Raw genomic sequence first — 23,694 nt, 5'->3', positions numbered from 1 at the left:
AATAAGAAGAGGAAGTAAAGTCTGGTTCCAATTTCCTTCTAACTAAAACCTTTAGAATTCTTTTCTGACCAGAATCTTGGGAGCAGGCAGTAAATTCCTTATTCCTAGTCTCCTCGGTACAAACAAATGAGAATGGGAGAGATTCCCAATCCCCAGCATGGAATGGCCTGGTTTGGAGAAATGGTCCGAAGTGAACAGAAAGAAACTCACAAGCAAAGAAAGTTTTGTGTTCGCTTTGCTTAGAAGAATGGCAGTTCCACTGTTCGGTAATATACAGGAATAGTAATAGTCTGATATAGTGCTTTTGCACAGAAAAATATATAAATATATTCCTATTACCATTTTCTAATATGAAGGGGGCAGTGCAGTAAGATGGGATATGGAATAAAATCTAGGTAGCAATCTGCCAGTGTGTTAACTTAAAATGGTTATAAAGCAATTTTTTTTAAGTAGGCTCCACGCCCAGCATGTACCCCAATGCTTGAACTCACGACCCTGGGATCAAGACCTGAACTGATATCAAGGGTCAGATGCTTAACGGAATGAGCCACCCAGATACCCAGTTACTAAGCATTTTAAATAGAAATTTTCAAACTCTTAAAAGATTTCTTGTCAAAGGACAAAAAGGTAGAAAAGGAAAAAAGGGGGAAACTCTTTTCTTGGTTTTCATATTTATTAAAGGCCTTAACGTCTCCATCCCAATAATCTCCGAAGATCTGTTCAAAGTTCTTTTATGCCACTTACCAAATAGCAAACAGGCAAACAACTAGATATTTATGCAAGATATTTAGTGGTTTCTCCCTAGCCAGGGACCTAAAGACAAATATATTAGTTCAACATTATTACTACAGTCAAGACAGAGGATCACCCTCATTTTAAAGAAAAGAAAAGTGAAGCACAGAGGATTAATGACTACCCACCAGCAAACAAATGGGGGAAATTAGGCATCCAAACTCTCAGCACAGGACTCTCGTGTTTTTCTTTTTTTTTTTTAAGATTTTATTTATTTATTTATTTGAGAGAGAAAGAGAGAAACAGCATGAGAGGGGAGAGGGTCAGAGGGAGAAGCAGACTTCCCACTGAGCAGGGAGCCCGACGTGGGACTCAATCCCGGGACTCCAGGATCATGACCTGAGCCGAAGGCAGTCACTTAACCAACTGAGCCACCAAGGCACCCAGGATTCTCGTGTTTTTCAAAAGCAAGGAACAAAAATCAACTTAACAGTTTGCAAATAGCACTTTTAAAAAAAAACAAGATAAAATAGAAACTATCCAAGTAGACTGTACACACTACAGATTTTATGTCAGTTTTCTTTCAGTTATATATCTATATTTTTTTTCTTACACAGACACATGCATGCACTCACACACTTGTGTATCTATGGAGTCTTGACATAAACAGATCTCTTGCTATGGGTTGCAGTCAAAAATTTTAAAAACACTTCATTTCACACTGCCTGTCTTGAAATACTTGTTTGTATTTTTTATGGAAACACTGCAATAGCAACATTAAAAACAATAATAGATGATAATCGTACCTAAAAAAATCTCCCCTTCAAATCCCATTTTTGCATTTATTCAATGCTCTGCTTTTTGCACTTGTTTATGACCATAGCTAAAGTAACTATCAACTAACTAGTTAACAGCAATAGCAGCAACTAGCAAGGAGAGAAGCTCTCGCTCAGCCAAAGGTGCTACAAGAATCAGTGCCTATTAGTGTCCCAAGTAATTTACAGTTAGAGAAGCAGATATACTTTACAAAAAGACACAGTATGTTCACCAGAGAACAGAGGTTCAGCCAGTTCTCTCCAAAAAGACTCAGAAAGAAGTCCTCCACAGACTTGACCTCGGAATGTAATTTCAGGGGGAAAGGCCCATTCTTAAAATACTTTTTCTTTTTTTTTTTTTAAAGATTTTATTTATTCATGAGAGACAGACAGAGAGAGAGAGAGAGAGAGAGAGAGAGAGGCAGAGGGAGAAGCAGGCTCCCAAGGAGCAGGGAACCCAATGCGGGACTCGATCCCAGGACTCCGGGATCATGACCCGAGCCAAAGGCAGACGCTTAACCATCTGAGCCACTACTTTTTCTACACAATATTGCCCAGGGCTAATAACTAGGGGAAAAAATTACAGAAAACACAGCCATCCACTCCTAATTAGGTCTAAAATTCTAAATGTGAACTGCTTTGAGAGAAGCTACACTAAAATTCCAGCTAAAATACAGAAACATGACTCAAGGTAACATCATTTTTAGACAGCATATTTGGGAGAAAAGAGAGAAGATAATAGCTCTGAAGAGTACAAAGATAAAAGAAAATGGGTAAAGTAATTCAGGGTTAAGAATAGGACAAAAGGGAAGCTACTCTATCACTATGCCACAGTAAAAGTTTAATCCAAAATATATTAGGCTGAGGGACCTGGGTGGCTCAGTCAGTTTAAGCGTCTGCCTTTGGCTCTGGTCATGATCCCAGAGTCCTGGGATCGAGCCCCTCTCTCTGTGCTGCTACCCGTGCTCGTGCTCACGAGCGTGCACGCGCACACGCTCTAATAAATAAATAAATCTTTTAAAAAATAAATAAAATATATTAGGCTTTACCAGATATTTCAGTCACCTGCCCACTGCCTCAACCAATCATGTTTTGTGACACATGAGCCCACCTCCCCCTCCACAGCTAACTAGACTAGCAATGGGCACCTTTGCCTGAGGCCTTGGGAAAAAAAGAGCCCCTAAGAACACCAGGATGTTGGGAATAGGGACAAAAAGGGAAAGAATTCACAAAAAGAAACAATGAAGTTTGGATTAGGGGACTGACAAAGTAGATTTACAAAGAAACAGGCACAACAGGTAAACAGAGGCTATAAGTAAAATAAAAGAGATACACAGTAGAGAGAGAGAACTAAGCATGTCAAAAATGTAGAAAAAACATGTGCAGTTCATGAAGGAGGAATGCTTGTTTGTGGCAGCTTTCTAGTTCCTACATGTGCATCCCCTTCCTCGAGGTAGGGAATAAAAAAACCCCTAAAACACAAATATATGACTAAAAGGGCCTATTTTAATTTGTACCATGTTAAAAAAGAACATCTAAAAACCTTTATCATTATTAAGTCTGAACTAGAAGAGTCCTTGGAATCAGACCAATTCACTATGTTAGGCATGAGGAAAATGCGGACCACAAAGGAACATAAGGTTACACAGATAGTGACAGAGCTAGGACAAAAACCAAGTCTCCTATTTCCATAGTCCATCACTCTCTGTCCTGTACTGCACCAACACCAACACAGAAACATTTTTTTTTCAAAATGAGTATTTTTGCCACATATTTTTAAGAGAATCAGATTTTAAAAAATCTTTATATGCGTAAGTCATCTCCCACAGTTTAAATAAGTTTTCCCCTTACTTACTTCCTTGCTCTCTATTATCCTTATGAAATACATTCATCAGATTTCTTCTTTTCTTCTTAAATTTTTTTTAAATGCATCAGTCACTGAAGACATGACATAGAAAATTCATCAGGCCCTACTGGCTTTTCTCCCACTATAACTGTACATTCAAAAACAGCGTTACTCAGGACTTGTTACTTCACATAATAGTGTTTGAACCCAAAGTAGTACATAACAGAATTTTTTTTTTATTTAAAGATTTTTATTTATTTCTTTGAGAGAGAGAGAGAGAGCACAGAGGGAGGGTGAGAGGGAGCAGCAGACTCCCCACTGAGCAGAGAGCCTGATGCGGGGCTCGGATCACAGGACTCTGAGATCATGACCTGAGCCAAAGGCAGACGCTTAACCGACTTAGCCACCCAGGTGCCCCCATAACAGACATTTTCAATGAAAAAAAAATCAATGAAGGACCATAAGGCTTTCCTTAAAGAAAAACTCATGGGCACCTGGGTGGCTCAGTTGGTTAAGCGACTGCCTTCGGCTCAGGTCATGATCCTGGAGTCCTAGGATCGAGTCCTGCATCAGGCTCCCTGCTCAGCAGGGAGTCTGCTTCCCCCTCTGACCCCCCCCATTCTCTCTCTCTCTCATTCTCTCTCTCAAATAAATAAAATCTTTAAAAAAAGAAAAACTCATCACCAATGTCAGTAAAAACCAGGAGAGAACAGTGCAAGAACCAAAACTATAGAGGAACTAATGTGAAATGTTTCAAATCACTCCTTATAAATTTTATTGCATTCATTCAATTTGCTCTGGGAACAAAACTACCATTGGCAAACAAAAATCCCAAAGGGGTAAAATTATTAACCAGTGAGAAACTGTAGAGAGCAGTGGAAAAAAGTTGACATAAGGTAGATAGTGAAGCCCCACGTCAGGATTGCAGAACACCTAGATGCTTACTCTGCCAAAACAAACACTTAAGCTCCTCTAAGGATTCTCCCAAAGGACACAGCTGGGGGGGGGGGGGGGGCAGTGAGAATAAGTCCTTGTATCTCCAGAGCTGATCCACAGAAAGGCAGAGTCATCAATTTCCTAAGAACATTCTCAGCCATCTTAAAACAGTGGAAATTAAGAAGACAGCATACTCTAAAGGAATTCCTTTCTAAGGTTTAAGGTGAACAAGGTATTAAGTGAAGAACACACAAACTAGGGTGCTAATCATTAAACAAAGAAAAGCACAAAACTCATAAATCCAGAGGCCACTTCAGTATAATAAAAGTATCATATTCAAAGGATTTTTTTCATCAAAGGAATTAATGGCACTGTAAGCACATTATTTTTTATTCCAACAACTTACAGGTGTGTACTGTTATCTCCATTTGATTGATGAGGAAACTCAGGCTTAGAACCTTTAATTAACCAAGGTCATAAAGCCAGGCAGTGCCTCGATCAGGATGGGAACCCAGGCTGCCTGAGCCACTCTTAGTACCGATTTCAAGTAAGTCACAGTCGACACAGCAGTTTAAGTTCATCCTTACCAGTCACCCAGGAGCTGAGTTTGAAGAGGGGGTAAAAAAGGGGCCATTTGACTTTCTCCCTCAAAGTAGAACAGAGCTGAGCTGTCAAAAGCAGAAAAAGAAGTGAACGCGGCTGCCGCGCGGGTGCTCCTCCATCCCTGCACCAGGTCGGTTGCTCCCCGGCGCCAGTGGCCACGGGACCGAGCCCGCCCCGCTCGGATCAAGCAGTCCAAGTCTTGCTCGGTTTTCCGCCCGGGGCCCACGGGGCCACGGCGGTCAGACCCGGAGGGGCAGGGACAAAGAGCCTCCTCGGCCGCGGGCTACGGGCAGATCCCGAGCCGGTTCTCTGCGGACAACTGGGGGCAGCGGCCCGGGTGGGGCGGGGAGCACGAGCGGGACACGGCGGAGGAAGGGCGGCCGCCGGGCCTGAGGGGAATACCCGAGAGGCGCGGGGCGGGCGGGCGGAGTCGCCTCCACCCCCCGCTTCGCTCTCGCCCCCTCCCCATTACCTTGCCTGTGGGCTTCTTGTCACTGTCGCCGCCGCCAACGGGCTCCCGAGCTGGGGCGCGCAACGAAAGTCGATTAGCAGGCGTCAGTTGCGTCCTGCGCTCGCGACCCAGCCTCCAGGTCGGGATGGAGAAAGGCCAAGATTGAGAATCACGGACGAGGTGGTTCCCAGCTCGTGGATATTCTACTCTTCTCGTCCCTCGCAGTCCGCTTCCGCTCCGCCTCCCGGCCCGTCCTGGCCCTTCCCCCACTTTGGAGACCAGCCGATCGCGGCGCGCGGCATTATGGGGGATGTAGTCCGGGAATGCGGAAGAGGCGGCACGTGCTTCTCAGCCGGGCTGATCCTACTCCTGGAGCAGGACGACGCCGTTGCGCGGCAACCAGAGGAAGCTGCCGGCTTCTCCTGGATTGGAAAATGAGCTTAAGGGAGGCAGACGCTCTGTCTTAACTCCCTGCAGTAGCTGAAAGGAGAGTGTGGACGTCTTACCCCTGACCCTCCAGCAGGCGACTAATAATTCCAAGGCTGTGAGCTGGAGGGAAAAGGACTTAATGATTCAAAGTACGCTGCATGCAAGAAAGTACGTTATTGCCCCTGAATGCCCTTAGTCAGTGGAGTAAGGCAAGAAAAATAAAAGGACTAACGATTAAATGAGGAGAAACAAATTGTTATTTTTCACTGATGATGTCATTATTATGTATGTGGCAAATCCAAAAGAATCTACAGATAAATTGTTACAATTAATAAAACTAAACAGGTTAATTTAAAAGTCGCATTTAAAAAAAAACTATGTATTTCTACATTCCAGGGATAAAGAGAATTAATATTAAGATACCACTTATAATAGCTTCAAATTAAATACCGAGTACCTAGGAATAAATCAAAGAAGGGCAACACCTACATGAAGAAAATATTTTTTTAAAAACATTGAAGAGGGGTGACTGGATGGCTCCTGCCATTGAGCGTCCAACTCTTGATTTCAGCTCAGGAGGTGATCTCTGGGTCCTGCAGTTGAGCCCCATGGGGCATGGATCCGCTTGAGATTCTCTCTCTCCCTCACCGTCTTCCCTGGCCCCAAAAGTCCTTGAAGAAGAAGTGCCTGTCTGGCTAGAGCATGCAACACTTGATCTCAGGGTCATGAGTTCAAGCCCCATGCTGGTCATAGAACTTACTTAAAAAAGAAATTAAAAAAACAAACACTAAAGAACACTTAAACAAGAGATAATATGTTTGGAGCACCTGGGTGGCTCAGTCAGTTAAGTGTTGCCTTCAGCTTGGGTCATGATCTCAAGGTCGTGGGATTGAGCCCTGCATCGGGCTCCCTGAGCAGCAGGGAGCTTGCTTCTCTCTCTACCCCTGTCTGCTGCTCCCCTTACTTGTGCTTTCTCTCTCTCTGTCAAATAAATAAATAAAATCTTTTTTAAAAATAAAAAGAAAGATAATATGTTCATAGAAGTTTCAATACTGAATGATGTCAAGGAGTCTCCCCAAATTTGTAGATACAATGCAATTCCAGATAAAATCTCAATAGGGTGTGTGTGTGTGTGTGTGTGTGTGTGTGTGTGTGTGTGAAACTTAAGCCAATTAGACATGTTATGGAAGAGCAAAGACAAGCATTCATGAGGAAGAGAAGAAAATAAAAGGAAGAGGAGGAAGAGGAAGACTTGTGCTACCAGATAGCAAGTTCTATTATAAAGCCATAGTAATTAAGGCAGTGTGGTATTGGATCAAGAATAGACAGGGCGCCTGGGTGGCTCAGTTGGTTAAGCGACTGCCTTCGGCTCAGGTCATGATCCTGGAGTCCCAGGATCGAGTCCCGTATCGGGCTCCCTGCTCAGCAGGGAGTCTGCTTCTCCCTCTGACCCTCTTCCCTCTCATGCTCTCTATCTCTCATTCTCTCTCTCTCAAATAAATAAATAAAATCTTTAAAAAAAAAAAAGAATAGACAAATATACCAATGGAACAGAATAAAGAGCCCAGAAGTCTCACCCATACATGGGAATTTATATTGTCATGGTGGTGATGCACAGCAATGCCTAAGAAATGGTTTTCCATAATTGGTGCTAAGATAAATAGATTCCCATTTGGAAGAAAAAAAATGAAATTGGCCCTTTACACACAAAAATCAATTCCAGGTGAATAATACACATAAATTTGAATGGCAAAAAAATAAAAATTAATAAATATAAAATAAATAATATATAATGTATATATATAATATATAATGTATATATAATACATAATATAAAATATAATAATAAATAAAAAATTAAAAAATATCTTTTAGAAGATAAAATAAAAGCATATATCCATGACCTCGAGAATAGGGGACAGGCTTGGACTGCCTGGCTGGCTTAGTCAGTAGAGCATGAGACTCTTGATCCTGGGGTTGTGAGTTTGAGCCCCGTGTTGGGGGTAGAATTTGCTTTAAAAAAGAAAAAGAGTAAGGGACAGACTTTTTAAACTAATCCAAAAAATAATAACTATAATAGAAAAACTGATCAGTTTGACTACATTAATATTTAAGATTCAGTTTCATCAAATGACACCATTAAAGAGTTAAAAAGTAAGCCTCAGAGTCTAATGAACTTACAGCATTATACTATACATCTTAAACTTATACAGAGCTGAATGTCAATTATAGCTCAATAGAACTGAAAGAAAAGAAAGAAAAGAACTGAAAAGAAAATGTATAGCACATATAACCAAGAAAAGTCTTGTATCCGGAATATATAAAGAACTACAGTCATAAGAAAAAGATTTGAACAGGCACGTCACTAAATAAATCCAAATAATCAGTGAAAAAGTGTTGACTTTTTTTATGAAAACAGGGAAATTGAAACCACATTAAGAGAATACTACACCACCCACCAGAATGACTAAAATGAAAAAGACTGAAAATGACAACTGTTGACTAGGAATGGAGCAATGGGAATTTTCACTTCACTAGGGGGAGAGTAAATTAATAGACCAGTTTGGAAAAATCATCTGGCCCTATCTACTAAAGTTGAACATAGGCCCATATGTGAGCCAGCATGCCATTTCCAGGTATATACTCTTAAGAAAGGTATGCTCATGGGCACTGGGATGCATGTCAAAGAATGTTAATAGCAGTACTATTATTATAGCTAAAAATGATAAATGATCTAATGTCCTCTATCAATAACATAATGGATAAATTATGGATAAACTGTGGCATAGTTGTATTAATGGAATATAATATAACAGAAAAATGAACAAACTGTACACAATGATATTTATGAATCTTAAAAATATAATGTTAAGGGATGCCTGGCTGGCTTAGTTGGTAGAGCATGTGACTCTTGATCTCAGGGTTGTGAGTTCCAGCCCCAAGTTGGATGTAGAGATTACTTAGAAATAAATCCTTCAAAAATAAATATATATATACATAACATTAAGAAAAAGAAACCACTCACAATAGAATATACACTTTATTATTCCATTTTTATAAAGTTCAAAAATATGACTAAAGAATGCATACTTAAGGGGCGCCTGAGTGGCTCAGTAGTTGAACATCCAAACTCTTGGTTTCCGCTGGGCTCATGATCTCAGGTTCCTTTTGGGCCCTACACTCAGCGGGGAGTCTGCGTCTCTCTCTCTCTGCCCTTCCCCCAACTTGGGCACACACTCTCTCTCTCTCTCAAATGAGTAAATAAATCTTAAAAAAAAGAAAGAGAAAGCATACTAGGTGTTAAAACTGTAAAGAAGAGCAAGGAAATAGGTTAATGGCTACCTCTAAGACAGAAGGAACTTTATAGAGAGGGATTGAGACTGGGAAGAAGCAATGGGTTGGAATTCTACAAAATCTTCTGTTTCTTTTATTATTTTTTTTTTAATTTTAGAGATGGGGGATGGGGAGCCACAGGGAGAGGGAGAGAGAGACTCTTAAGCAGGATCCACACCTAGGGCAGAGGTGATATTTAAAATCTTAAATATTAGGGCTCGATTTCACAACCCTGAGATCATGACCTGAGCCAAAATCAGGAGTTGGGCACAACCAACTGGGCGTCCCCAAATCTTCTGTTTCTTGATATGGGTAGTGGTTGCACTGTTGTGGGCTTTATAATAATTATTTAGACTATATATTTATTTTTATTATTTATCCATTTTTCCACATATGTATTATGTTTCCCAATTTGAAAATAAAAGAGTGAAAGTCTGGAGTCAGGTTGCATTCTTTCAATTCTAGGCCCTACAGCTGTCTGATCCTGAGCAGGCTCCATAACCTTTCTAAGCTTAGGTTTCCCCATCAGCAAAATGGCAGTAGTAAAAGTACCTCACAAGGATGTTATGAGAATTAACATGAGAAAATGAGTTAATGTGCGTAACGTAGATCGCATAGTGCTTAGCACATGGCAAGCCCTCGGGGAAATGTTGTTTGTTATCACTGTGATCACGTTAAAGTATTAAAGACACTGAGGAGAGTAAAATCATGAGATGGTCCCTTATGGTTGGGTGTAGGGAGGAGGAGATAAATATACAAGCAGCCACAACAGAATATATCTGCTAGATGGAGACTTTTCTCCATTTCACTGCTATCTAAGTGGGAAAAATCTGCATGGTACCCAGGCATAAAGGAAAAGAGACAATACAGGTCATATGCATAAAACAGGATAATCTGGGTAGAGATTACCTCAGCCGTCCCATACAGTAAGCAAATGTGGCTTTTCAGAACTTGCAACGTAGCTAGCCTGAATTGAAATGAGCTATAAGTATAATCTATATGCAAAATTCTGAAGTTTTAGTACAAAAAAATATAAAATATCTCTAGTAGTTTTAAAATATTGGTTATATGTTAGCATGATAATATTTTGGATATATGTCGTAAATAAAATACATTATTTAAACTAATTCACTTGTTACCTTTCACTTTTCAAATAAGACTATAAGAAGAAATAAAATTGCATATGTGGCTTGCATTATATTTCTATTGGACAATACTGCTAAGGAGACATATGGAGAAAGAAAAGAAAAAGGACGGAGCAAGAATTTAGAGGGCCTTAAATGCCAAACTGAAGAACTTTTACTTACTTTGAAAAGTTTTAAGGTGAGGAGATGGTTATGTATTTGTCTATGAGACTCTTTCTTGCTATGTAGTATTTATATATGCTAAATCAATCTCAGATTAGAATGATAATAATAAATAAAAACAGATGATTATCCACTGTTACCAGACACTGGTAGTAGGCACTCGGTAAATATATGGTGAATGAATGAATCTTCCTGCTGACCTCATACACAAATCTCTATTTATATTTAATAAATGCTGTTTGACTCTGTTAGAGAATTCCTTGACCAAAAGATTCATTCAATGCTATTTTCAAGATTTCTTATCACCTCTATTCTATCTCATATCTTGGTGGACAAAGAGTAAATTAATTCAGAAGGTTTGAGAGATTATAATAATAATCATTATCTTTCATAGCACTTTACAACTTAAAAACCATTTCCTTAGATGGAGTGAGATGTATTGCCAAACTCTTCACATTCAACTATCAAAGTGAGACCTACAAACAAGATTGTAATCAGCTGCTCAAATAAATTTAATCAGAGTTGAAGTCTCAGATAGGGGAAGTGCCTTGTTAGCAACATAGTAGTAAAAAAGGTAGTCTATTACTAAAAGACAAGGCCAGTAATATTATGCTAATAAGAAAAATAGCCTTTCCAGAGGTTAATCATGTTGTCTCACAAAAGAGGAGTTAGAAACTGAACTGAGAGAAAGAATTGGAATTGGAAGACCTATTTCTACTCTTATTTATGAGACAGAGCAGTACACAGCTCAGGCTTGAAATATTGCTCAGATTTGCATAAGAACTCTGGACTAAACCTGTAGGGAGATGTGGCTCTTTCCTGAGAGTTTGAAATGGGGACAATAGGAGGAAGGAGAGAAAGATGAGAAATGAACAGAGCCTCCCTGAAAGACGCCACTGTTGATAAGGCCTAAAACTAGAAGGACCTTCCACTGGGTTTTGAGGGGCACATTCAAGTTAATGGAATCTTTGTACCTCCTACATTATGATGTTTCTGTGATTTGCCTGACCCTTCATGGACAGTTCTATTTTTCCACATAGTGTTCCAAAGGGTTTTAACTGGGGGAGTCTCCATGCCAGGAGAGAGAGAACCCTGATCTGCTTTTCTTCCTTGGGGTTTGAGAGAAGCCTGCTAACCACAGGAAAAGCTCCTAATCAAAAGTATAAGAAAGAAGACATACAGATAGCCAACAGACACATGAAAAGATGCTCAACATCACTCATCAGCAGGGAAATGCAAATCAAAACCACAATGAGATATCACACCTGTCAGAAGGGCTGAAATCAACAACACAAGAAAACAACAGGTATTGGCGAGGATGGGGTGAAAAAGGAACCCTCTTACACTGTTGGTGGGAAAGCAAACTGGTACAGCCACTCTAGAAAACAGTATGGAGGTTCCTCAAAAAGTTAAAAATAGAACTATGCCATGATCCAGTAATCATAATACTGGGTATTTACCAAAGAAAAAAAATAATACCACTAATTTGAAAGGATATATCCACCCCCCTACGTTTATTGCAGCATTATTTACAATAGCCAAATTATGGAAGCAGCCCAAGTGTTCACTGGTGGATGAATGGATAAAGAAAATATGGTGTATACACACACACACACACACACACACACACACACACACACACACACACCCTGGAATATTATTCAGCCGTAAAAAAAACAATGAAATCTTGCCGTTTGCAATAACAATGGATAGTGCTAGAGAGTATAATGCTAAGCAAAATAACTCAGAGAAGGACAAATACCATATGTTTTCATCACATGTGAAAATTAAGAAACAAAACAAATGAACAAAGAAAAAAAAGAGAGACAAACCAAGAAACAGACTCCTAACTATAGAAAACAAACCGATGGTTACCAGAGGGGAGGTGGGTGGGGGGATGGGTGACATAGGTGATGGGGATTAAAGAGCACACTTATCATGATGAGCACTGAGTGCTGTATAGACTTGTTGAATCACTATATTGTACACCTGAAACTAATATAATACTGTATGTTAACTATACTGGAATTAAAACTTAATAAAACAAACAAACAGAAAGAGTGTAAGAAAGAGTTTAGGCCGGGCGCCCGGGTGGCTCAGTCGGTTAAGCGACTGCCTTCAGCTCAGGTCATGATCCTGGAGTCCTGGGATCGAGTCCCGCATCGGGCTCCCTGCTCAGCAGGGAGTCTGCTTCTCCCTCTGACCCAACCCTCTCACATGCTCTCTCTCTCTCTCATTCTCTCAAATAAATAAATAAAATCTTTAAAAAAAAAGAAAGAAAGAAAGAAAGAGTTTAGGCCAAGATAAGTATGTCCCTTATGCTTGGAACTCATCATACTTTAGTTGAAATGTAGCCTACCTTATAGAAAGCAGATCGTAGTCATTTAAACTCCCAGATATAAATTGCAAAAAAAGGCAAAGATGAACAACCAATTATCAAGATCATAATGACCACTATATTTCCTAGCCATCTCAAGGTCATACGCACATATACTCAGTGGGTTAGATTTTAACCAAACAGAAGATGCAAATATATATCTTTTTTTGCTAACTTGCCTAACCACAAAATTATGTACAATTTTGTTCATTATATTAAAATTCAGAATGATTACCCATGTAAAGTAAACGAGATGATGAATGCTATTGCATTCAAAACTCATTATTATACATTTTTTCCACATTCTAGGGTTAGAAGTTAAATCCTCCAAATATTCTAAATTATACAAAAAGGATTCAATTTTTAATAACTGTTTGATAAATCCCCAAAATTAAGCTACTTTCCTTGGCTATGTCTTACTTTACCCATTCATTAAAAAATGTATAGGTATCAGGTGGGGGGATGGGTAAAATACGTGATGGGAATTAAGGAGTGTACTTGTGATGAGCACAGGGTGTTGTATGGTAGTGTTGAATATTACACTGTATGTTAACTAACTGGAATTAAAATTAAAACTTAAAATTTAAAAAATTTTTTAAATTTTTTAATGTATAGGTATTTCTACTTTTCAAGCAGATTATGAGATTTAGTCAATCAAGATGTATGACACTGTGAATTTAGAAAAAAGATGTTACATAGTGCAGAGTTGTATTAATATTTTGGTCTAAGCATTATCCAGCTTCATTGTATTTAATTTGTATAACCCCAAGAGCTTTGTCTGTCATACATTCCACTTTAACATGTTCTATAAAATTCACACATTCCAATACATTCCCCATTGCACACTACTCAGATCAATCCTTTAGCAGAACAGATAGATGCAGCCCTGAAACTCTTAGTCCCTGTCGGATCCATCTATTCCCACCCACATGCTGTCAGCCATCTCAGATTCCACAAAAAATGAGAGGGAGGGAATGAAGAGAAAAGCTGGCAAGTATTAACTATACTCTCTCCTCACTTCCTGCCTCCCTGTTCTTATGGCTGACAATAACAAGCAGGACACATATTCACAGTTATCACACAAATAACTATCAACCCAATTGCTCTATCAACAAATATTTATGGAGCACCAACTACCCAGCTTTATGCCTAGTGCCTTGGAGAACATGTGGCAAGCACGAAACAGGCCCATGCTTAATGATTTTACGAGGAGGTTGGGGAAACAAGCCCAACAAGGAAAGTAATTAAAGAGCAATATAGATATTGCCACATCTTATGATTCCAGTGATAAGTATTATAGAAATACAAGAAAATAGGGGCGTCTGGATGGCTCAGTTGGTTGGGCGGTTGCTTTCGGCTCAGGTCATGATCCTGGGGTCCTGGGATGGAGTCCCACATCAGGCTCAGCGGGGAGTCTGCTTCTCCCTCTGACCCTCCCCCTTCTCGTGCTCTCTCTCTCTCATTCTCTCTCTCAAATAAATAAATAAAAATCTTAAAAAAAAAGAAATACAAGAAAATATAATGTTTATGATGTGCTTAACTCAGACCAACTGGTAGGTAAGTTCAATCATCAAAGGACGTTGTTAACTTTGAAACCCTATTCTTCTGTTGCCAGGACTGTTGGAAACTCAACCAAAATGTTCTTACAATCTATAGAGACGATAGCATCTGTGGGGAAAACATAGTGGCTGACATTTGCATAATTTTCAAGGCATTGTTGTGTTATCTCATCTAATTGTTATAACACTTTGAGAAGTACACAAAGGAGATATCATCTCAGTTTTTTTATTGAGGAAGCTAAGGCTCAGAGGAGGGACATGACTTGCCTAAGAAGACAAGGACAGTTGGTGGCAGAGGCAAGATTAGAAATTAGATCTTTTGACATGCCATCTAGGACTCTACTCTTTCAAGAATAGTAGTAGTCCGCTTTCTGAATACTTGTGTGATAGGATAAAATTTAAAAGCATTTCCCTCCCTTTTCCTATATATGGGATCAATCATAAGAATGTTGGAGACTGGGGCACCTGGGTGGCTCAGTCATTAAGCATCTGCCTTCGGCTCAGGTCATGATCCCAGGATCCTGGGATCGAGCCCCACATCGGGCTCCCTGCTTGGTGGGGAGCCTGCTTCTCCCTCTCCCACTCCCCCTGGCTGTGTCTCTCTCTGTCAAATAATTAAACAAAATCTTAAAAAAAAAAAAAAGAATGTTGGAGACTTTAGTTTTCTTTCCTACAGTTTCCTAACCCCTACACCAGTACCTGTCTCATATTAGGTGTTCTCAATAAACATTTGTTAAAATCAACCCTATATAATATTCTAGGAAAAGACTAATTTGCTTAGGGCAGCAGTTCTCAGAGACCAAACTATAATTCAGTACCTGGGTTGCTAAATACGGATTTTAAAACTATTCCAGGGGTGTCTGGGTGTGAGCTCAGTCTGCCTTTGGCTCAGGTCACGATCTCAGGGTCCTTGCTCAGCGGGAAGCCTGCTTCTCCTTCTCCCTCTGCAGCTCCCCCTGCTCATGCTCTCTCTCCCTCTCTCTCTCTCTCATGAATAAATAAAATCTTTATTTTTTATTTTTAAGATTTTATTTATTTATTTGACAGAAAGAGACAGTGTGAGAGGGAACACAAGCAGGGGGAGTGGGAGAGGGAGAAGCAGGTTTCCCGCTGAGCAGGGAGCCCGATGCGGGGCTCGATCCCAGGACCCCGGGATTATGACTCAAGCCAAAGGTAGACGCTTAATGACTGAGCCACCCAGGTGCCCAAAATCTTTAAAAAATAGTATATATTTTTTAAAAAAATCTATTGGGCGCCTGGGTGGCTCGGATGATTAAGCGTCTGCCTTCGGCTCAGGTCATGATCCCAGGGTCCTGGGATCGAGTCCTGCATCGGGCTCCCTGCTCCTTGGGAGCCTGCTTTTCCCTCTGCCTCTCTCTCTCTCTCTCTCTCTGTCTCTCATGAATAAATAAATAATATAAATAAATAAATAAATAAATCTATTCCAGAGCCCCATTGATGGAAATTTTTATTCAGGAGCTCTTGAGTGAGGCCTGGGAATCAATGTTTTTAAACTGATCCTGAAATGATTCTAATGAGCCACCAGGATTGGAAACCTCTGGTTTAAAGCATCTTGTTTCTCTTTACTCATCCCTTCCCTCAGATTAGTCTGTAAAGAGAAGCAAAAAAGTAGATGGGATGTGCGGTGCCTGGCTGGCTCAGTCGGTAGAGCATGCTTTCCTGAAGGGACAGTCCAGTGAAGGCAATACACAAAGGGATGCTAAGTCAGAAGATGATAAATCCTAGAAGGAACAGTGAATCAAGATAAGATGCAGAATGCAAGGGGCATGGTGGCTACTTTATGCAGGGAGGCCTATCTGAAATGAGTTCCACGAGCTACCTCTGTATTCCTATAATAAACGTGCCCTTGTCTGAAGCCATCTTGACTGAAGGGATCAGTAGGATTTCCCGATTACAGGCAACAAAAACTGATGCTAATTATTATTTTTTTTTTAGATGTTATTTATTTATTTGTCAGAGAGAGCACAACAGGGGGAGATGCAGGCAGAGGGAGAAGAAGCAGCAGACTTCCTGGGATCATGAACTGAGCTGAAGGCAGACACTCAACCAACTGAGCCACCCAGGTGCCTCTGATTCTAATTATCTTAAGGAAAAAAAGGAAGTATGTCAGGGGTTCAGTGACTCAATAAGACACTGTAGAACCAAAGCGAGGAGATGGATAGGAATTGAGTCCTCACTGGAGAGTCCAGGGGTCCAATGACTGTCTTTTAACAAGGATAACCTGGTCGGAACACCTGTACCATTGTTATCTGACACTGCCAGCTTCACAGGTACACTTAATGACTCTTAACAGTCCCTTCACCTATGCTCTGTTTGCTCCAGACGTAAAGCCCCAGGTGGGAGAGGATGAAGGGTCAGGCCTAAGGCCACCTGCCAGTGTTCCAGCTGCAAAGAGCGGGAGAGAAAGGAACTCCCCTCTGGGGCAACCAAGGAGGGGAGCACAGCACGGTCTCGCCAAAAGCTTCCATCTTAATAAGATATTCCCCATACAGGAAGGACTTGGATACTGGACTACCAAAAAAGGCAAAAATTCTACTACAGTTTCTGTTTCTTGCAACTAAATTAGCCCTGACATAGCCCCCAGAGAAAGGCTATAACCTAAGACCAAGTAAGAACACAGAATGTAAAATTCTTTTCTGTCTCAGGACATTTAATAAGCTTTATCTGGGCACAATGCCAGGGTGTTGAAGACCCAAACGTGAGGCCAAAAAAAAAAAATGTCTTGGCTTAATGATCCTTATGGTCTAGGTGGGGAGACAAAAAATATAAAAAAGAATTTTCAAAATAAGCATATGCCAGGGGCCAAAAAGTGCTCATGGGAGGGCGCCTGGGTGGCTCAGTCATTAAGCGACTGCCTTCGGCTCAGGTCATGATCCCAGGGTCCTGGGATCGAGCCCCACATCAGGCTGCCTGCTCAGTGGGAAGCCTGCTTCTCCCTCTCCCACTCCCCCTGCTTGTGTTCCCTCTCTCGCTGTGTCTCTGTCAAATAAATAAAATCTGGGGGGAAAAAAAGTGCTCATGGAAAACAGATCAATATAGTGCTTAAAACCTTTGCTCTAGAACTAGACTGCCTAAATTTGAATCTTGCCTCCATCCCTTATTAGGGGCAAAACCCTAGAAACATTAGTTTCTCTGGGCCTCAATTTCCTCATTTGTAAAAATGTGGGTAATAAACATACCTACGTTGTAGAGTTCCAGTGAAGACCAAACTAAGATAATCCGTGTAAAACCCTTCCTATTATGCCTGGCCAACACACAGTAAGCACTAACACTGGTAGGCTGAGTTAATAGCTACTGTATTTTATCATTATCAATTGATGTCACCAGTTGTAAAATATGTCATTATTTTATTAATTATAATGGAAGAAAATCACTTCTAATCAAACTCTGATACAATGCTTTTCTCTGAATTAGACTTTTTCTACACAATCTCATCCTCCACTCCATCAGGAATGTTGGTGATACAGCATTGCTTAAAAGAATGGTCCCTGGGGTGCCTGGTTGGCTCAGTCAGGAGAGCATGCCACTCTTGATCTTGGGGTTGTGAGGTCAAGCCCAATGTTGAGTATAGAGATTACCCAAAAAAAAATAAAATATTCTGGGGCACCTGGGTGGTGTAGTTGGTTAAGCATCTGACTCTTGGTTTCAGCTCAGGTAGTGATATCAGGGTCGTGAGATCCAGCCCCACACTGGACTCCACTAGGAGTCGGCTAGAGACTCTCTGTCTCCCTCTCCTGCCCCTCCCACACCATGCCCCCAAAATAAATAAATAAATCTTTTAAAAAATCAAACAAAATATTTAAAAAAAAAAGAGCACTACCAATTATCTCTGGGATTATCTACGAAATTACTGGTATCCATTTTTAAGTCATTCTAAACATTAATTCTATGCAACATATGTGGTACCAATAATGCATTTAACTCAGCTGAACAGCTATGGCCATATTTACAGTTACCCAGATAATTACATCTCTTCATAACTGCCACCTGACTGATGGTGATTGCAGATACATCTTGATTTTACAGATGTCAACGTGTAAAAAAATGTGTCTTATAATTTATAAAATTATTAGGATTTATAAAATTTTAAGAGATTCAGGAGACTATAAGAGCTCAAACTCTGTAGTTTTATAAAATGAAAGGACAAAAAGGAATAGCTTTGACAGATGTTTGCAATGAATCATCTTTGTTACTGTAAACTTGTAGAAAACTGTTAAAATTGTTACTATAGTGAATACTAAAAGGAAAGTATTTTCAGAACTGCCAGGCCAAACTGATGTGCAAAGTTTTCTCAGAATCCAAGAACTGTAAGAGGGGAAGGGAATCACACAAGACTTGAGTCCATCCCTTCTACATCATCCCTGACATCGAAAGGTCACCCAGCTCGCTTTTTTTAATTCCTGCAGTAATAGTAAACTCACAACTTTCAAAGGAAGTTTATCTCTGGGAAATTCTGCTTAAATTTCTTGCGTATATTTAAAAACAACAACAACAACCAAAACATACTTCCTGTGCCATCCACTTCTTGGCCTAAGTCCTACCCTTTAGGACAATACTCTCAAACATAATCACCCTTCATTCCACCTGTGGCCTGCCCCCCCACACCTCCCACACTGTGCCTTCTCTTTTCCAAGGTCCATCAGTTTTGAGGGTCAACAATTTGAGCTGAGCTCAGCTGTATGGCTCTTCTACTGGTCTTATCTGGAATCATTATGCATCATTTGGCAGCTTGACTGTTGCTGGGTGGTCTAAAATGGCCCCACTCACATGTCTAGTGTTTGTCCTGGCTGTCAGCTCCATGTCTCTCCACATGCTCTCTTGTCCCCAAGGAGTCTAGACTACTTTACCACTAGTGTCAGGGCAACAAGAGAGTGAGAGCAGATGCTATACGGCCTCTTAAGACCCAGCCTAAGAATTCCCACAATGTTGTTCTGCCACATTCCATTGGCCAAAACGAAAAACAGTCCAGCTCAGATTAGAACTAGATACATAGACTCCACTTCTTGTTGGGAGCCACAATACAAAGTCACAAATACAAAGGGGTGTGCATACCAGGAGGTGCTTAGCATTTGACTTGCGTTATCTCACCTACTTTCTTCAACAACCTATTGAGTGGGCACTATTATTATGTTGTATGAGATATGAGTATGGCTGATACACTGAACAGGTGGGATTCACAAGTTATAAAAAAAGAAAAAAAAAACTGTCTTTCTTTTCTCCCCTTTCCATTCAAACCAGTTCTTCAAGGATGAAATCTTAGGCAAGTCCTGTGACTTTTCTGGTCACTCAGATAATAAAAAGTCTGTTTCTAGGCTTCTAAAACAGTCTTAGTTCAATAATTAAAATGTCCAGTCCCATGTAATAGGTTGACTTCCAACTTCCCATTCTACAATTGTCATAGCACTAATTGATTCAAGCAAGAATCATCAATGGTTGCTAAACATAACTGGTGGAAGTTTGATGAGGAAAAAGGAAATTTATATTGTCTCAATATATCTTCCTTCAAAATAGTTATTCATTACAAATGGGAAAATTAGGGGCGCCTGGGTGGCTCAGTTGGTTAAGTGTCTGCCTTCAACTCTGGTCATGGTCCTGGGGTCCTGGGATTGAGCCCCGCATCAGGCTCCCTGCTTGGCAGGGAGCCTGCTTCTCCCTCTGCTCCTCCCCCTGCTTGTGCTCTCTCTCACTCTCTCATTTGCACGCTCTCTTTCTCTCTCTCAAATAAATAAAATCTTTTTTTAAAAAATGGGAAAATTATAACTTTATGATAGAGAAATCTGGCAGACACCGTATTATCCCAGCAATCAAAGTTAACATGAGAGGCTGCTGGCTGACTTAGTTGGTGGAGCATTCAACTCTTGATCTCAGGGTCATGAGTTCAAGCCCCACATTTGGCCTGAAGCGTATTTAAAAAGAAGGAAAATAAAAGTTAACATGAATAATGGAGCAAACTGACACCATGTACCTCTTGATGTAGTGTTAAGAAGAACACATAGTCAATTATGAAATATTCCCACTTAAAATGCAAAATTTCAATCCAGTCATAGGAAACATCTAATAAACTCATATTAAGAGATGTTCTACAAAATAAATGGCCTATAATCTTAAAAATACCAAAGTCGTAAAGGACAAAAATGGCTGAAGAACTGTCCCGATTAAAGGAGAATAAAGACACATGACACTAAATGTAATGCATGAGGGGGACCCCACTTCAGGGTCAGGACCTCACAGGATACCTAGAGTGACAGTTCTTTCCAAGTATGCTATTCGAATTTCCAGCCTTCCTCTCAGGATAGGGGTGTGGTCAGCTAAGAGTTGGGAAACCAATGTTCAGCCACCTCCTCTTCAACTTCTAATTTGGTGATCTTACCCATCACTTTGGAATTCGATATAGTTTATAATCATTTTGGGGGGACTCATTCACAACGGGAACAAGAAGAGTCCTATTTTAACATTTTATTCCATGAGGAAACTGAGGCTTTAAAAGTTTAAATAACTTGTCCTAGGTCATAGATAATAAAAAGGAGAGTTGAAATTCCAAAATTAGTGTCTTAAATGTATGCTTACAAATTTAACATTGGTAGATTTAACCCGTTGCTCTGGGCAGTTGTGTCTTCTTAGATCCTGATTAGGTTACTTAAGGAATTTGCTCTACTTCTTGTTTATCAAGCACTGACTATGATGCGCCTTACATACATTGCCTCAGTTTACTTTTTATAACTGTATCATTTAACAGATGAGAAAATTAAGGTTCAGAGAAGTTAAATGTCAGCCCAAGATCTGACAGCAAGTAAGGTATAAAGCCCAGATTGAAAGCCACCTGTATCTTAACTCCAAGCCCATGCCCGTAGCCATGATGCTTTCACCTCACATACTCACTGTATAAATTTATTTCCAGCTTTTACCTTGCCTCTTTAACAAAGGATTTGAAACAATATTTAGTTAAATGCAAGGATGCATATCAGACACAAAGTGCAAAGGAGAGAAACACTCAACCCAGAAGTGGGAGGGGCAGTGGCTAATTGAGATGATGATGGAGGTTAAGGAGAGTATGATTACACCAAAACAAAACAAAAACAAAACAAAACTTAATAAAGAGAAGAAACTCAAAATGAGTACAAAAGGTTCTGAGTTTCCTGGAAGTGAAGGCAGGAAGGAAAATCACCATGAATCACACAGTTCTTAGGAACTGAAGTTCCTAAGCTAAGGAAAAGAAGAAATGGCAACATTCTCACCAGATCATAAGGAAGTATGTCTCTTACTGCATAACAAACTGCCCTAAAACTTAGTGGTTCTAAACAACCACCAGCTAATTATGGCCCACTTATGATCCCATGGGTCAACTGGGCTCATCAGTTGGATGGTTTTGTGTTCCACATCTGGGACCTAAAACTGCCTGGAGAGCTTCTAGAGGACACTCACAATTGAGGCACACTGGTGGAGAGCTGGGAGAATTGCTCATCTGGGATAGGAGGGCTGGGCCTCTCTATCCATGTGGTTTCTGGACCTCTGTCTCTTCCTCTCCATGTAGCCTTCTCCACTCAGTCTCTTCATATTGCTTCTTCAGCAGGGTAGCTGGACTTCTGACATGAGCTTAGAGCTCCCCAAAGTGAGTATTCCAAGAAAGCAGAAGTGGAAGCTACCAGTCTTTTTATTTTTTATTTATTTTTTTAGAAGTTTTTTTTTTAAGATTTTATTTATTTATTTGACAGAGAGAGAGAGACAGCGAGAGAGGGTACACAAGCAGGGGGAGTGGGAGAGGGAGAAGCGGGCTTCCCGCGGAGCCCGATGCGGGGCTCGATCCCAGGACCCTGGAATCATGACCCGAGCCGAAGGCAGACGCTTAACGACTGAGCCACCCAGGTGCCCCGCTACCAGTCTTTTTAAACAGTAGGCCCAGAATTGACACAATGTCACTTTTGCCACATTTTATTTTTTAAAACAAGTCACAGGCTGGCCAGATTCCTTGTAGGAGGGACTACTACACAAGGGTCTGAATATCAGGAAGCATGATTTATTGGAGTCTTCTTTGAAGAACAGCTACCACAAAAAGAGATCAACATTTTTCCTAGCACTTAACTATGAAATTATTACATGTATTTTTATAAAAGTGTTACAGAAAAGACAAAGGTATGCTACGTTTGACCATGACTTTTTTTTTTAAGATTTTTTTTTTTTTATCTATTTGACGGAGAGAGACACAGCGAGAGAGGGAACACAAGCAGGGGGAGTGGGAGAGGGAGAAGCAGGCTTCCTGCTGAGCAGGGAGCCCGATGCAGGGCTCGATCCCAGGACCCTGGGATCATGACCTGGGCTGAAGGCAGACGCTTAACGTTAGACTGAGCCACCCAGGCGCCCCTCACCATGACTTTTTATGTGACTTTTTTTTTTGTAATGTGACACTTAAAGTCAAAATATAATGTAAAATGAGAGAAAAGGTATTTCTGAGGAAACCCAGGATAATACATTGCAAACATATTGCTTAATGATAACTTGAATTGAAATAGGGGTAAAAAAGAATTTATAGAAATAGATAGTTAACATTTCTCTTGAGTTATCCCACTTGAATACCCATTGCTTTATTTTTTTTTTAAAGATTTTATTTATTTATTTGAGAGAGAGAGAGAATGAGAGATAGAAAGCACGAGAGGGAAGAGGGTCAGAGGGAGAAGCAGACTCCCCGCTGAGCAGGAAGCCCGATGCGGGGCTCGATCCCGGGACTCCAGGATCATGACCTGAGCCGAAGGCAGTCGCTTAACCAACTGAGCCACCCAGGCGCCCTGATACCCATTGCTTTAGCAGGGAATATTTTTTGCAGGTACAATATAGCTAATAACTCAAAACCTAGGATGACTATACCAATGTTCTCTAGCCAAAAGATCATTAGAAAAATACCCAATGCTGAACAATATTAAATGATATCAGGAAACAGAGACAATTACATGATTGTTATCTTAATAAGCCTTACCTAGACGTAGGAAAGAGGCTAAAGCTAAAATGAGGCTAAAGCTGGAATGCTAAAGAAGCAACACATATTTTTCCAGGACAGGGAGACGTTTGATCATTTTCATGATTCTGGACAATGTACTGTATGTGTTTTGTCTGTGTTCAAACAGATGTCCATCATAATCACAGAGCAGCCTTATCTGATATGGGTGTTCTGTGAGGGGTTATTTATGGTAACAGGAGAGTATCAAGGTGTGGCTGCGAGTGCCAGGCCAGGTCATAACATCACCAGCTGATAGTACCAAACCAGCACGCAGATATTAGGGACTCTTTTCCTCT

The 23,694-nt window shown here is 40.5% G+C and overlaps 1 protein-coding gene across 3 annotated transcripts in view; it reads right to left on the bottom strand.

Annotated features, from left to right (window-relative positions):
- Positions 1-23,694, bottom strand: part of CCDC126 (coiled-coil domain containing 126) — a 114,761-nt gene that overhangs the window by 44,197 nt on the left and 46,870 nt on the right. The window contains exons 1-2 of one of the 3 annotated variants that reach the window (XM_027573108.2): positions 5,405-5,648; positions 4,917-4,997 (exon numbers count right to left, since the gene is read on the bottom strand). The exons of 1 other annotated variant lie outside the window; for it this stretch is intronic. The gene's annotated coding sequence lies outside the window, so the exon portion shown is untranslated. Of the gene's footprint in view, positions 1-4,916; positions 4,998-5,404; positions 5,649-23,694 lie in introns of those variants that run through there. One more of the 3 variants, XM_027573104.2, reaches the window with a different exon arrangement.

The sequence above is a fragment of the Zalophus californianus genome, chromosome 12 (assembly GCF_009762305.2).
Source record: "Zalophus californianus isolate mZalCal1 chromosome 12, mZalCal1.pri.v2, whole genome shotgun sequence".
In the NCBI taxonomy this organism is placed as follows: domain Eukaryota; kingdom Metazoa; phylum Chordata; class Mammalia; order Carnivora; family Otariidae; genus Zalophus; species Zalophus californianus.
This window is presented reverse-complemented; position numbering and strand designations above follow the sequence as displayed.